Genomic DNA, 13,033 nt, shown 5'->3' on the forward strand with positions numbered 1-13,033 from the left:
CCACTGCAGTGCCCGTGGGGAGGGTGCCTCGGACCCCCAGGCTTCCGTCAACACCACTCGAACCCACAGAAGCTGCAGCAAGTGGCTCTCGAGTGCTGGCCAGGTGCTGGGTCCTACTCTCTCATGCTGTCTTCACCCTCCTGTCCCTCTGCCCGCGGTCTTTCCCTGGGAAAGGGGCATTCCCACAAGAGTTCACACCTAGGAGCCGCTGCAGGAGGGCGGGGAAGACGAAGATGAAGTCCTGCCTCACTTGCGTGCTTGTATTTTAATTGGGTGAGGGGCCAGGAGCACCCCAAGCACGTGTGTCCGGTGGCGGCAGTGATGAAGAGATATGAACGCTGAAGGGAAGGGGACCCCCAGGTGGAGGGGGTGGTCTGCAGTTTTAAATAGGTAGGCAGGAAGGGCTTCTTGAAGGTGACATTTAAACAACATCTGGAAAAGGTGAGTTAATGGGACTTAACAGCTATCTGGGGGAAGGGTTTCGAGGCAGAGGGAAGGGCAAACGCAAGGTCTTGAGATAGGGGGTGGGCAGGACAGCTTCTAGGCCAAGGGATGGAGGAGAGCAGAGGGGGGACTGGCCCTGTGGTATAAGGAATGTACTTGGTCTTGTCCCTGGCTCCTAGCATGAACTCCTAAAACCCTTGGAATTTCCTGAGTGATAGGAGTGTCTTCTGTTATTTGAACACACCTGAGTTTATGCTAATGAGGTGGCTTAGGGTGGGGCCCCTACCTGTTGCAGGATGGGGCTGGTTCATTAGAAAGACCAAAGGATTAGAAGGTTGGAACTTTCGGCCCCTCCCCACTGATCTCTGGAAAGGGGAAAGATGGGGGGCTGCAGATTAAGCTCCATAAAACCTCTAGAACAGGGCGCCTGGGTGGCTCAGTGGGTTAAGCGTCTGCCTTCCGCTCAGGTCATGATCCCAGGGTCCTGGGATCGAGCCCCACATCTGGCTTTCCGCTCAGTGGGGAGCCTGCTTCGCCCTCTCCCTCTGCCTGCCGCTCTGCCTACTTGTGCTCTCTCTTTTTGTCAAATAAATACATCTTTAAAAAGAAAAATCTCTTGAACAATGAGATTTCATGAACTTCCAGGTCGGTGAATACCTCCACATGTGGGGAGGCTGACACGCCCCAGGTCCTCAGAGACAGAAGCCCCTACACTCAGGACCCTTCTGGGTCTTGCCCTATTTTCCTCCTTATCTAGCTTTCCATCTTTATCCTTTATAATAAACTGGGACTTGGAAGTGTTCTGTGAGTTCTGTGAGCTGCTCTAGCAAATTAATTGAACCTAAGAAGGAGGTGGTGGGAACTCTGATTTATAGCCAGTTGGTCAGAAGCACAGGGGACAATCTGCACTTGTAACTGGCATCTGAAGTGGGGGTCTGTCTTGTGAGCCTGAACCCCTAGCCTTTGGGATCTGAAGCCATCTCCAGGCAGATAGTGTCTGAATTGAGTTAAATTTGTAAGACATCCATCCAGTCGATGTTTGCTGAGAATTGGAGAGTTGCTTGGTAGTTTGGGGAACATGCCAGAGGCCCGCAACTTGGGTTTTAAATGGATCACTGTGCTGTGTGGAGAAAGGAGGGGTGGGGTAGAGGGAAGCAGGGGACCAGGCAGGAGGCAGATCCTGGGGAGAGGTGGAGGTGTCCTGAGGCAGGGTGTGTGTGTGCACGTGTGTGCGTGTGTGCATGACGGTGGTTGCATGGTGACCACGTTGCGAAGGGACCAATGGCTGGATCTGGTGGATATGACCATGAAAGAAAGAAGGAGGATGAGCTGGCTCCATGATTTTGGCCTGAGCACCTGGCAGCATAGAGTTGCTATGGTCCCAGGCGACCTTTTGAGGGAGGGACTGTAATAAGTCCAAAGCCCAACCTTGGAAGATGAAGAGACATATCTTTTAGTCTGCAAAGTTATGCTCTCTTCACTAAATAATTTGCCTGCCAGTCATTCCAGATAAGAAGAGGTATCTCTTAGAAGAGTGTGTTGCCCACCTGCACGGGGAGGTCCCTTGGGGATGAGGAGGTGGCCCATCCAAGCTGGCTTGAATGAGACAGGGCATGGGTCTGGGGAGGGGAAGGAGGTAATGGGCTGCCTGCTCTGAGCACGTGGCTGGGACCTGCACTTCTTCTTCTGGATGTGACGGTGTGTGCCATGTGTAAGAGCTCAAGAACAGCGGCCGGCATTGAATGGTCCCACCTGAGCTGTTGGCCTGGGCAGAACCCTTCCCATAGGAATTTGATCCCCTTAATGATAACCCTGCAAGGGAAAGACGTCATGCTATGGTTTGAATGTTTGTGTCCTCCCCTAAATTCATATGTCAAAATCCTAACCCCCAATGTGAAGGTATTAGGAGGTGGGGCCTTTGGGAGGTGAGTAGGTCATGAAGGTAGAACCCTCATGAGTGGGATTAGTGCTCCTGTAAAGGAGACCCCCGAGAGCTCCCTCACCCCTCCCACTGTGCGAGGACACAGCAAGAAGACACCTGTCTATGCGCCAGGAAGGGAGCTCTCAGACACTGAATCTGCTGGTGGCTTCATCTTGGACTTCGGGTACCCAGAACCGTGAGAAATAAATACCGAAGGGGCCCAACTCAGTGTAATGATTTTTTGACTCTACGATGGTGCAAAAGCAACACGCATTTGGTAGAAACCATACTTCGAATTTTGATCTTTTCCTGGGTTAGCGATACGCAGCGTGTCGCCCTCTTGTGATGCTGGGCGGTGGCAGCTCCCACAGCTCCCAGTCCGCCTCGCGATCAGGAGGGTAAGCAACCGATACCCTCACAACCGTTCTGTTCTTCCCTTTCAGTACACAAATCAGTAAATTATATGAGGCCGCCAACACTTTATTATAAATAACCGTCGTGTAAGATGATTTTGCCCAGCTGTAGGCTATTGTCAGTGTATGGGGCACATTAAGGGTGGGCTAAGCTATAATGTTCAGTAGATAGGTGACTTAGATGCATCTTCGACTTTAGGTCTTTTCAACCTATGATGGATTTATTGGGATGGGATCTCATCGTGAGCGGAGGAAGATCTGTATTGTTGTTTATAAGTCACCAGTCTACAGTTATTCTCTCATAACAGCCCGAGCAGACCCAGACACTGATGCTATCATGCCCATTTCACAAATGAGGGAGCCGGAGCTTGGAGGCAGAGGACTTGCCCAAGGCCACACCACCGGGAGGCAGTGCAGGGACCTGAACCTCGCTCTCCAGCTCCCAGGTCCCTGTCCTTCCTCCCAGACGGCCAACCCTGTCTGCTCCTCTGAACCCGGACAGCCTTGATGCTTGAGGCCACTGCCCCAAGGGGCTCGCCCAGAACTGGGGCAGGCCCAGCTTGTCCTGGGTCTGGTCAGCAGCACGTTCTGCTGGCACTGACGAACTTCTGGAGAAGTAAAAAAGGGTAAGCCTTGAGTTGACAGCAGCTTCCCTAAGTTGGATGGGAAAGCCACGAGCTAGGACAAGTCCCCCATCTCAAGGATACTGGAGTCTGCAGTGCTCAGTCCAGAAGCAACAATCTCCTCGGAACCAGGTCCTGCATCCGGAACAGCGTGTGTATTGGTCAGGACACAATATGCTGGTGTGACAAACACCCCCCAAATCTCAGTGGTTGAAAACAAAAGGCTTGTTTTGGGCTCCTGCCATATGTCCAACGTGACCGACAGAGGCAGCATTTCCACGCCTTCCAGAGGAGTAGGCGAAGAACGGAGCCCAGCCGCGAGACCCTGGCACACACCCTTTGCACTCAGATTGCCTCGCCCACAGCAAGCCCGCATGGCCACGTGTAGCTTCGAGGGGGCAGGAAGGGTGATTTTCTGTAAGACAAAGGATGCGGTTTCTGTTACTGCTGCTGATCACGAGTTACCCCAAACCGAGCAGCTTAGATCATTCTAGTCTGCTCCCGAGTGACGGGATTTGGGCAAGAATGCAGCAAGGAAAGCTGAAATCTGTTCATGGCATTTGGGGCCTCACTGGGAGGGCTCCAAGGCTGCGGGGACCACCGGGCTTGGGGCTGATGGTGACCCCGTGTCACCTGGTCACACGCTGGCTTGGACTCTTACGAGAAACTTCCATGGGGCCTCTGTGCCGCTTTGGCCTCCCTAAGGCATGCTGGCTGCCTTTCCAAGGGGAGAGTCCCAAGAGCACCGGGCAGAAACGGTCTCATCATTTGTGACTTGGCTTCAGAAGTCAAAGTGTGTCACTTACCCCAGAGTGGCACCCTCCCCGGATCTCGGAGGAGGGAACGGAGCCCCTGCCTCCCTGCAGGAGGATGGTCGGAGCTGGTGGTACAAAGCTCAGAAGTTCAGTCGGTTGGACATCCCGTGTGTTGCTAACTTTGGAAAACGCCATTCACCCCAGGGGAGAGACAGAAGACAGGTGAGCGGCACTGTGTGTCCCGCAGTGCAGAATACGCAGGATGTCCAGACAGAGCCTCTGACCTCTCAGCACCGGCGGCTTCCTTCAGGATTATGCCTGAAGCTGGCAGGCAGGACGGAGAAAGGCCACACTGGCCAGGCTGTGAGCCAGGGTGCAGGCTTTACTCCTGGCTGTGCTGCTCCCCAGGCTCTCTACCCTGGGCTGGTCCCCAGCCTCCCTGCGGGGGGGGGGGGGGGGGCGCGTGGTGCCCGGAGGCGGGCTGCTGCCCAAGTCTGAAAGGAGGAGGTTTCAGTGAGAAGAGAAGGGGAGATTGCCCAGGACCCCTCCCTCAGAGGCACTGCTTAGTGGGGGATGGAGGAGAGGAAGTAGTGCTTTGGGACACTTCATTCGCCGTGGAGACTTCCGGCCCAGGTCCCCCAGGCAGCCCCAGGTGACAAAGGCCCCTGAAAGGCAGCGTAGTCAGGGCGTGAGCGAAGGGGAGGATGTGGGAGAAGAGGGGACCGAGCCTGAATGTCCCCATCTGAAGCAGGACCCAGTGATCCCCTTTCGCCCGAGCGTTAACAAGCCCCAGACCCGGGGCTGTCGTGTTTTCCCGACTGCCAGCGTGGATAAGGAGCTATTTCCCCGGCAGCCACGGCCACAGGAAGCCCAGGGTGGAGCTTGGGAAGGCAGGCTCAGTGTCTTCTGCACGCACGTCACCAAACACTTATTTCTTCAGCTCGTTAGTCTGGAATTCTTTGTATTGGGGCAGACCCCCCCCCCCCCCCAGGATGCGTAGACTGTTCTGGCTCAGCCAACAGCAGTAAATGGGGCCTTATCCAAACAAGAGATGCGAAAATGTGGAAAAAATACTTTGGAAAATGTTTGCATTGGAGGGACGGGCGAGGGCACTCGTGAATTGTTTTCTTCTTTCAAAGCAGCCCTGACCGTAAGTGGTTCCAGCAGAAGTGATGCGCAGGGCGCAGGTCCCTGGGGACACGGCAGGAAAAGCAGAACAGAGGAAGGGCGGGCTACTCAAAGGCTCGGGGAAACACATTGTTTGTTGACTTTCGCTCCACAGCTCTGTTGCCAATTCAAACCAACAGTCTCCCTTGACCCCTGGAATGTTTGAGGACACAAATATGTCCCTGATTCTTTTAGTGTCTTTGTGACTCTGAGCTAGTATGGGGCAAGAGCTTTTCCTCTGGGCTGGGTAATGCTGGGTGATGTATTTAAAATCAAGGGCCACAGTGAAACTGGGTGTCTGGCAAATGATTAATAGAACATTAACTCTGGTCCCAGAATTCTTGTCTCCGGACAGAGCAAATGTTGCACAGGTCTTAAGGCCCAACAAGGGTGTCTTAGTGTGTTCCAGCTGCTATAACAAACTGGCACAGATTGGGTGCTGATGAAAAACAGAAACTTATTTCTCACACTTCTGGAGACTGGAAGTCTGAGATCAGGAAGTCAGCATGGTTGGGTGAGGGTCCTCTTCTGAGTGGCAGACTTCTCATTGTAGGTGGGGCCTCCTGCCTAAGAGCGCAAATCCCATTCATGAGGGCTCCACCTTCATGACCTAACCCCCTTCCAAAGGCCCCACCTCCTAACACCATCCCATTGGGCATATGGATTCCAACATGTTAATTCTGGGCTGGCACAAACATTCAGACCACAGCAAAGAGGGTGAGGAGTGAGCAGACCATTCTGAGCCATGGACAGTCAGCTGGCTATCCTCCCAAGTGCCCATCCATGATGTGCAGGCCCATGAGGAAGATAAAATCATGGAAGGGACAGGGTGCCTGCCCTCAGCAGGACCCACCATATATGCTCCTTCCTTAATAATGGAACCCTCAGGTTTGAGCTTGGCACACAGCTATCTGGACCAATTCTGGCCAGTGGGATGTGAGTGGCAACATCATGAGCGACTTCCATTACGGGAAATAGCATTAAAAGGAGCAGATGAGCCCTTCCTCCCTCTTTCATCTTCTGGAGTGTGGACTCCTTCTGGCTGGAATGTAGACACGATGACTGAAGCTGGAGCTGTCCTCTTGGACCATGCGGCGATCTAGTGATTGAAACCACACCCAGCCAGGCATAGGAAGGACAGAGCCTAAACCTCCACATGCAGCAGCCTCCCTAGCAGACCTTCTTACCTCCCATATTGAGTAAACTGTTGTCTTTTTAAAATCTCTACTGTTTTAGAGTATCTTTCACCCAAAGCCAAAGATAATCTTCACCCATACACCACTTGCAGAGTGTTTATAGTCAATTATATTTCTCATGCCAAAAGTTAGCCAGTGGTTATAAGCAATTTTGTTAAACTAGAACACTGTAGCTAAACTCAGGCAATTCAGTGGCGGGACGGCCCTGGTCTTGTAGGGAAGAGGCTTCCTACACATAGACGCATTACCACGAGTATGGTGACAACTGTATGCACCTAGTACTTATAGACCTGCTGGAAAGCTGTGCTAGCTTAGGTATCCAGAGGGTAGATGGAGCATCTTTTCACTTCCTTCCCCTCTCCAAAGCCCCTGGAAATGGCAACATAACATAATCCCAAGCAGATTCAAGAAAAGGATGAGTGCACAGGCGAGTATCAGTGAACTCGTGACTTGAGTAGATTTCAAGAACATAGAAATCAGGCATGATCATATTGATTAAAAACCTGGCTGAGGAGATTGCAGCCCCCTAGGTATGCAAGAGGCAGCCTGGGTTAGCCTCCCTGAGCACCTGGAAAAGCTGTGAGCTCAGATCTGAAGCTTGCGAGCAGGAGTCAGGCAGGGGCTTAACTGCCATGGAAAGGAGGGCTGATGCAGGGATTGTCCATTAAACAGCAGGGAGAGCACTCTGCTAGCCTCTAACCCCAGGCTCCACCATGAGGCGAACAGTGCTGTGTTTGCACTTGGAAATGACCTTGGGAGGAGGCTTAGTTCCCACCTGCGTAAAGCCCTCATTAGTTGGGTCTTTTTGTGGGGTAAGGAGCCCCGGCACCCTCTAATGAAGGCTGCCAGTTACTATGAGTCACCCTGTATGCAGAACTCAAGCCAGCCTTCTCGGGAAGGGGTGAGGCCTGCTGAGTAAACAGACTCGGGAGCCACAGACGGAAGCCTTGCCAGCAGTCTATATGCACCAGTCTTGTCTTTCATTTGTACATGTAAACATGCAACTAAGGAAAACAGTCACCATAAGAGAGAGGGACCCCTCTGAACAAAAGTAACAGCTGTTCCGGGAAGATATATATAACAAAGGCAATGAGTAAATCCCAAAATCATGATTAACACCTCAGAGACATGTGAGGAGGTTATTTCGTTTCCAAAACAGGAACCGGAAGCTAAAGAGAGGAAAAATCAGGGAACAAGAAAAGTTCATAGACATTAAAAATATGGCTGTAAAAAAAGACCCAGGAGAAGGATTGGAAAATATAGTCAAAGAAACTTCCCAGACCATAGGGCAAAAAGACGAAGAACATTCAAGGAAAGTTAAGAGATGTGCAGCATCAGTCCAGGGAATCCAAAATGCGTCAGTAGGAGTTCAGAAACAAGGAACAGAACAAAAAGTCAAAGGTAAGTATACGGTTCCTATTGCTTCTGTGACAAGTTTAGTGGCTTAAAACAACACAAATATACTACTTTATGGTTACAGAGGTCGGAAGTCCTAAAATCAAGGTGTCAGCAGAGCTGCATTCCTTCTGGAGGCTCTAGGAGTGAATTCATTTCCCTGCCTTTGCCAGCTTCTGGAAATTGCCTTCATTCATTGGTTCATGGCCCCTTCCTCCATCTTTAAGACCAGCTATGTAACATCTTCAAGACTCTCTGACTGCGACCCCTGCTCCCATGAAGGCATTGTGCTCTCTCCTTCTTTTGCTATCATATCGCCTTCTCTGACTCTGACCCTGTGGCCTGCCTCTTATGAGAACCCTTGTTGATGACATTGGCTCATCCAGTTAATCCTGGAAAATCTCCCCGCCTCAAGATCCTTAACTTAATCACATCTGTAAAAGTCTCTTTTCCATGTAAGATAACATATTCATAGTGTCCAGGGATTAGGATATGGTCATCTTCAGTGAGGCCATTACTCTGTTGACCACAGTGGGAAATAAAGAGATGGTGGGAGAAAACTCCCCAGAGCTAAAAAAGGGGGAAATTTTTAAAATTAAAAACTCTTCTGAGTTACTTAATAGAATGATTGAGAAAAGGTGAAAACCTGGTAACTCTATCATGCATATTTAGAAAAATAAGGAGAAAACCCTAAAGGCTGCCTTGGAGAGAGAGGGGGTATATGTCACTGGCAGAGGAAGATCAGAAGCATGGTGTGCTAATGAGAAATAGAAGACATCCTTCAAGGCTTAAGGGGAAATTATCTTGATGCTACAATGAAGACATATATGTATATATATTTCATACAAGAAAAGACTCTGAATGTTGACCTCCCATGGACTTGTTCTGAGACAGTATACCTTGATGTGTACTCCGATCACAAGAAAATGAAATCAAGAAAAAGAAAAATTAGAACTTCCCCAAACTATAGAGCTAAATCAGTACCACAGTGAGAAGAAATTCTATACCAGCTATTCAAAGATGACTCAGTAGTAGGAAATCTACTATTAAAATTGATCACATTAACAAGCTGAAGGAGAAAAATAATTATATGGTTATCTCCACGGATGCCAAGAAAGCCTTTGAAAAAATTCAGTACGCATTTGTACTTACAGTCTTGAAATAAATGAATAGGTTCTTCCTTACCAGAATGAAATATATATACCTCAGTCCTAAAGCTGATGATTTAATTAATGGGAAAACACTAGAAACATTCCTATTAAGGTCAGGAACAAGGCAAGAATACTTCAACTATTATTTAACATAATTGCTTATGCAATCAGATAAGAGAAAACAATTGGAGGGATAAAAATTGGAAAAGGAGTAGAACTATCTCTACTTGCAGATGACAAGACAGTATACCTAGAGAACTTTTGGTAAAACCACCTCAAAGAATAAAAGAATTCTACAAGACAGCAGGTTGTAAAATTAGCACATAGAAATTAATAGACTCCTATGTTACATATAACATAATTTGTACAAATAAAGTTAAAAGTTGAAATGAATCTTATCAGATACTCACAAGGAAGACTGGGGACACCCTGCGAAGGCTTCCTAGTGATGCAGGCCACTTCTCCCTTATCCTCCTCCCCCTCCCCTAAACTCCTCCTCAATGGGAAAAAAGTCTTAAACTACAAGAATGGAGAAGGGCAGAAAACAGTGTCACCCTCATAGTACTGAAGAAAACTGATTACAGCTGGGGAAGGGAAAAGAAACAAATCTTCTGCCCCTTGGGAAAGGGCAGGAAACATGTGGGCCCAGAGCTACAGCTGGAAGAGACACATCCCCAAGCACCCAGCGCCTGCCCAGGACTGAGGCTTGAAGAGAATACTGGAGAGTGTCCTGATGCGTCCTACCTCCCCCTCCCAGCTGAGAAATTCCATGTGAAAATAGCAATGGAATACTGCTGGGGAAGCCGCCCCAAGAGGCAGAGGTCTCCTCAGTACAGTACTGAAAACCCAGTGCTGAGGGTGGGGACAGACAATGAAGTCAAATCTCAGCAAAAAAGCCCCCACCCTAAACACAAGGTATCTCTAGAAGAATTTAAAACCTGTTATGCCATGAGGGCAACAATGGCAATGGTAAAGCCCAAACCCAGCCTGGCTCCTGACTAAATTAATAAAATCCCTAGCAGAAGGACGTAGCAAAAGGAAAGATGTGCTCGTTTCCAAGCATAAAGTATATTTACCTCAGCTTCTATTGTCTAATGTCTGTGTTTTAGCAAAAAAATGATGAACCATATGATAAAGCAAGAAAACAAATATATAACCCTAAGAGACAAAGCAATCAACAGACCAAACAGATATGATGCAGATGTTGGAACTATCTCATAGGGAATTTAAAATAACAATGATTAATATGTTAAAGGCTCTTAAGGAAAAATTAGCTATACTGAAGATCAGACGGATAATTTTAGCAGAGAAATGAAAACTATATGAAAAAATGGATGGAAATACCAGAAATGAAAAACAGAGTTACAAAGTCAAAGAATGCCTTAAACTGGCTCATCAGTAGAAGAGATACAGACAAGGTAAGAGTCAAGGTGAAGTTGAAAGTAAGACAATGAAAGCATAAAGAGAAAACAAGAGGAACCAAACCAAACCAAACAGTGCATCAAAAGCTGTGGGAAATACCAAATGGAATACTGAAAGAAGAAAAAGAGAATAGGAGAGAAGAAATATTTGAAAAATTTTGGTGATATTTTTCCAAAATTAATGACAGACACCAAACCATAGATCCAAGAAGCTTAGAGAATGCCAAATAGGATAAATGAAAGAAAGAAAGGAAAAAGGCAAGGGAGAAGAGAGAGGGGAGGAGGGAGGGAAGGGAAGGAAGGAAGAAAGGAAAGAAGAAAGGGAGGAAAAGAAAAAGAGAAAAGAAAAGAAAAGAAGCCACTCTTATGCATAGCATATTCAAATTGCTGAAAACAAAGAAGAAGAAAGAAAAAAACCTTCCAATAAAGAAAACTTTATGTTCAGATGTGCTTGCTGATGAATTCCCCTAAATATTTAAGGAAGAAAGAATAATACCAGTTCTACACAATCTCTTCCTAAAAAGCAGAAGGGGAGGCAACATTTCCCGACTCATTTTATGAGCCCAGTATTACAATGATACCACATTGAGACAGAGGCAGTACAAGAAGAGGATTGATATCCCTCATGATTATAGAGACAACAATCATCAATAAAATGTAAACAAATTGAATCCAGCAATGTATAAAGATAACAATACATCACAACTGAGAGGAGTTTATCCCCAGAATGCAGAGCTAGATCAACATTTGAGGATTGATCAATATAATTCACCTTATTGGGGCACCTGGGTGGCTTAGTTGGTTAAGCATCTGCCTTCGGCTCTGGTCATGATCTCAGGGTCCTGGGATTGAGCCCCATGTCAGGCTCCCCGCTCAGCAGGGAGTCTGCTTCTCCCTCTCCCTCTGCCCCTCCACACTGTTTGTGCTCTCTCTCTCCCTCAAACAAATAATAACATCTTTAAAAAATATAATTCACCTTATTAAGAAGCTTTTTAAAAGAAGAAAACCAAAAATAAATTTTTAATTAATTAATTTAATTAATTAATTAAAATAGAAAAATAAATTAAAAAAGAAAACCATATGATCCACTTAATAAAAGTATAAGAAACACTTCCCAGGATTCAGTATCTGTTTATGATGAAAAAACAAATTCTCAGTAAACAAGGAATAAATGGGAATTTTCTTAACATGAAAAGGGCATGTACCAAAACAAAAACAAATAGACCAAACCACCGAGAGTTAGCAAATATTTAATTGTGAAAAACTGAACGCATCTACCCTAGGATCAAAAACAAAGCAATGATATGTTCCCTTACTACTCCTATTCAACATTGCACTGTAAATCCCAGCCACTGTAATATGGCAACAACAGCAACAACAACAACAAAAAGGAAAGAAAAGAAAGAAAAGACACATAGGTTGGGAAGGAAGAATTTGCCTTTATTTGCAGATGACACAACTGAATATGTAGAAAAATTCAAAGAATCTACAAAAAAAAAAACCCAAAAAACAAACATAAACAAAACCAAAAACCTTCTAGAATTAATACAAGAGTTTAGTTGGGGTATAAGATACAAACTCAATATACAAAACCCAATTGTATTTCTGTATTGTATTCAATTATATTTCATGTATTGTATAATAGCACTGTACAATTGGAACTAAATTTTTTTCAGGTTACCATTTCAAAAAGCACACACACAAAAATGAAGTACATAGGTCTAAGTGTGCCTAAATACATACAGGATTTGAATACTGAAAACTACAGAATATTGATGAAATAAATCAATGAAGACCTAAGTGGACAGTTACACTGTGTTTATGGATTGGAAGATGCAATAATATTAAGCTTGCAATTCTCAACAAATTTACTTATATGTTTGGTGAGATCCCAATGAAATTCTTAACAGGCTTTATTACTGATATTGGGAAACGGATTCTAAAATTAATGTAAAGGAACTAGATTAGGTAAGAGCAGGACTGAAGAAATTATATTACATGGATCCAAGACTTATTTTCATGACATAGTAATTAAAACAGTATAGTACTGGAATAAAGATTAAAAAAAAGTAGATCAATGTAATAGAATAGATAGTCCAAAAATAAACCCATGTATATTGGGCTCAAATTTAGTAACAGATAAAAAGAATCATATACCAAGACCAAATGAGATTTATCTCAGGGATGCAAGGTTGGTTTAATGTCTGAAGATTAATGAATATAATGCATCATATTAATTGACTAAAAAACAAAAGTCACATAAACATCTTGAAAATCACTTGGCAAAATTCTGCACCCTTTCAAGAAAAAAAAAAAAAAACACTCACTAAACTAGGAACAGAAGGGAACTTCCTCAACCTGATTAATGCATCTATGACACACCCACAGCTAGCATCATAGTTAATGGTGAAAGACTAGATGCTTTTCCCCTATGATCAGGAACAAAACAAGGAAATCTGCTCTAGGCACTTCTATTCAATATTGTACTGGAGGCTCTAGCCAGGGAAATTGGGTAAGGAAAAGAAATAAAAGGCATCTAATTTGGAA

This window comes from Halichoerus grypus, chromosome 8, assembly GCF_964656455.1.
Source record: "Halichoerus grypus chromosome 8, mHalGry1.hap1.1, whole genome shotgun sequence".
NCBI classification, from domain to species: domain Eukaryota; kingdom Metazoa; phylum Chordata; class Mammalia; order Carnivora; family Phocidae; genus Halichoerus; species Halichoerus grypus.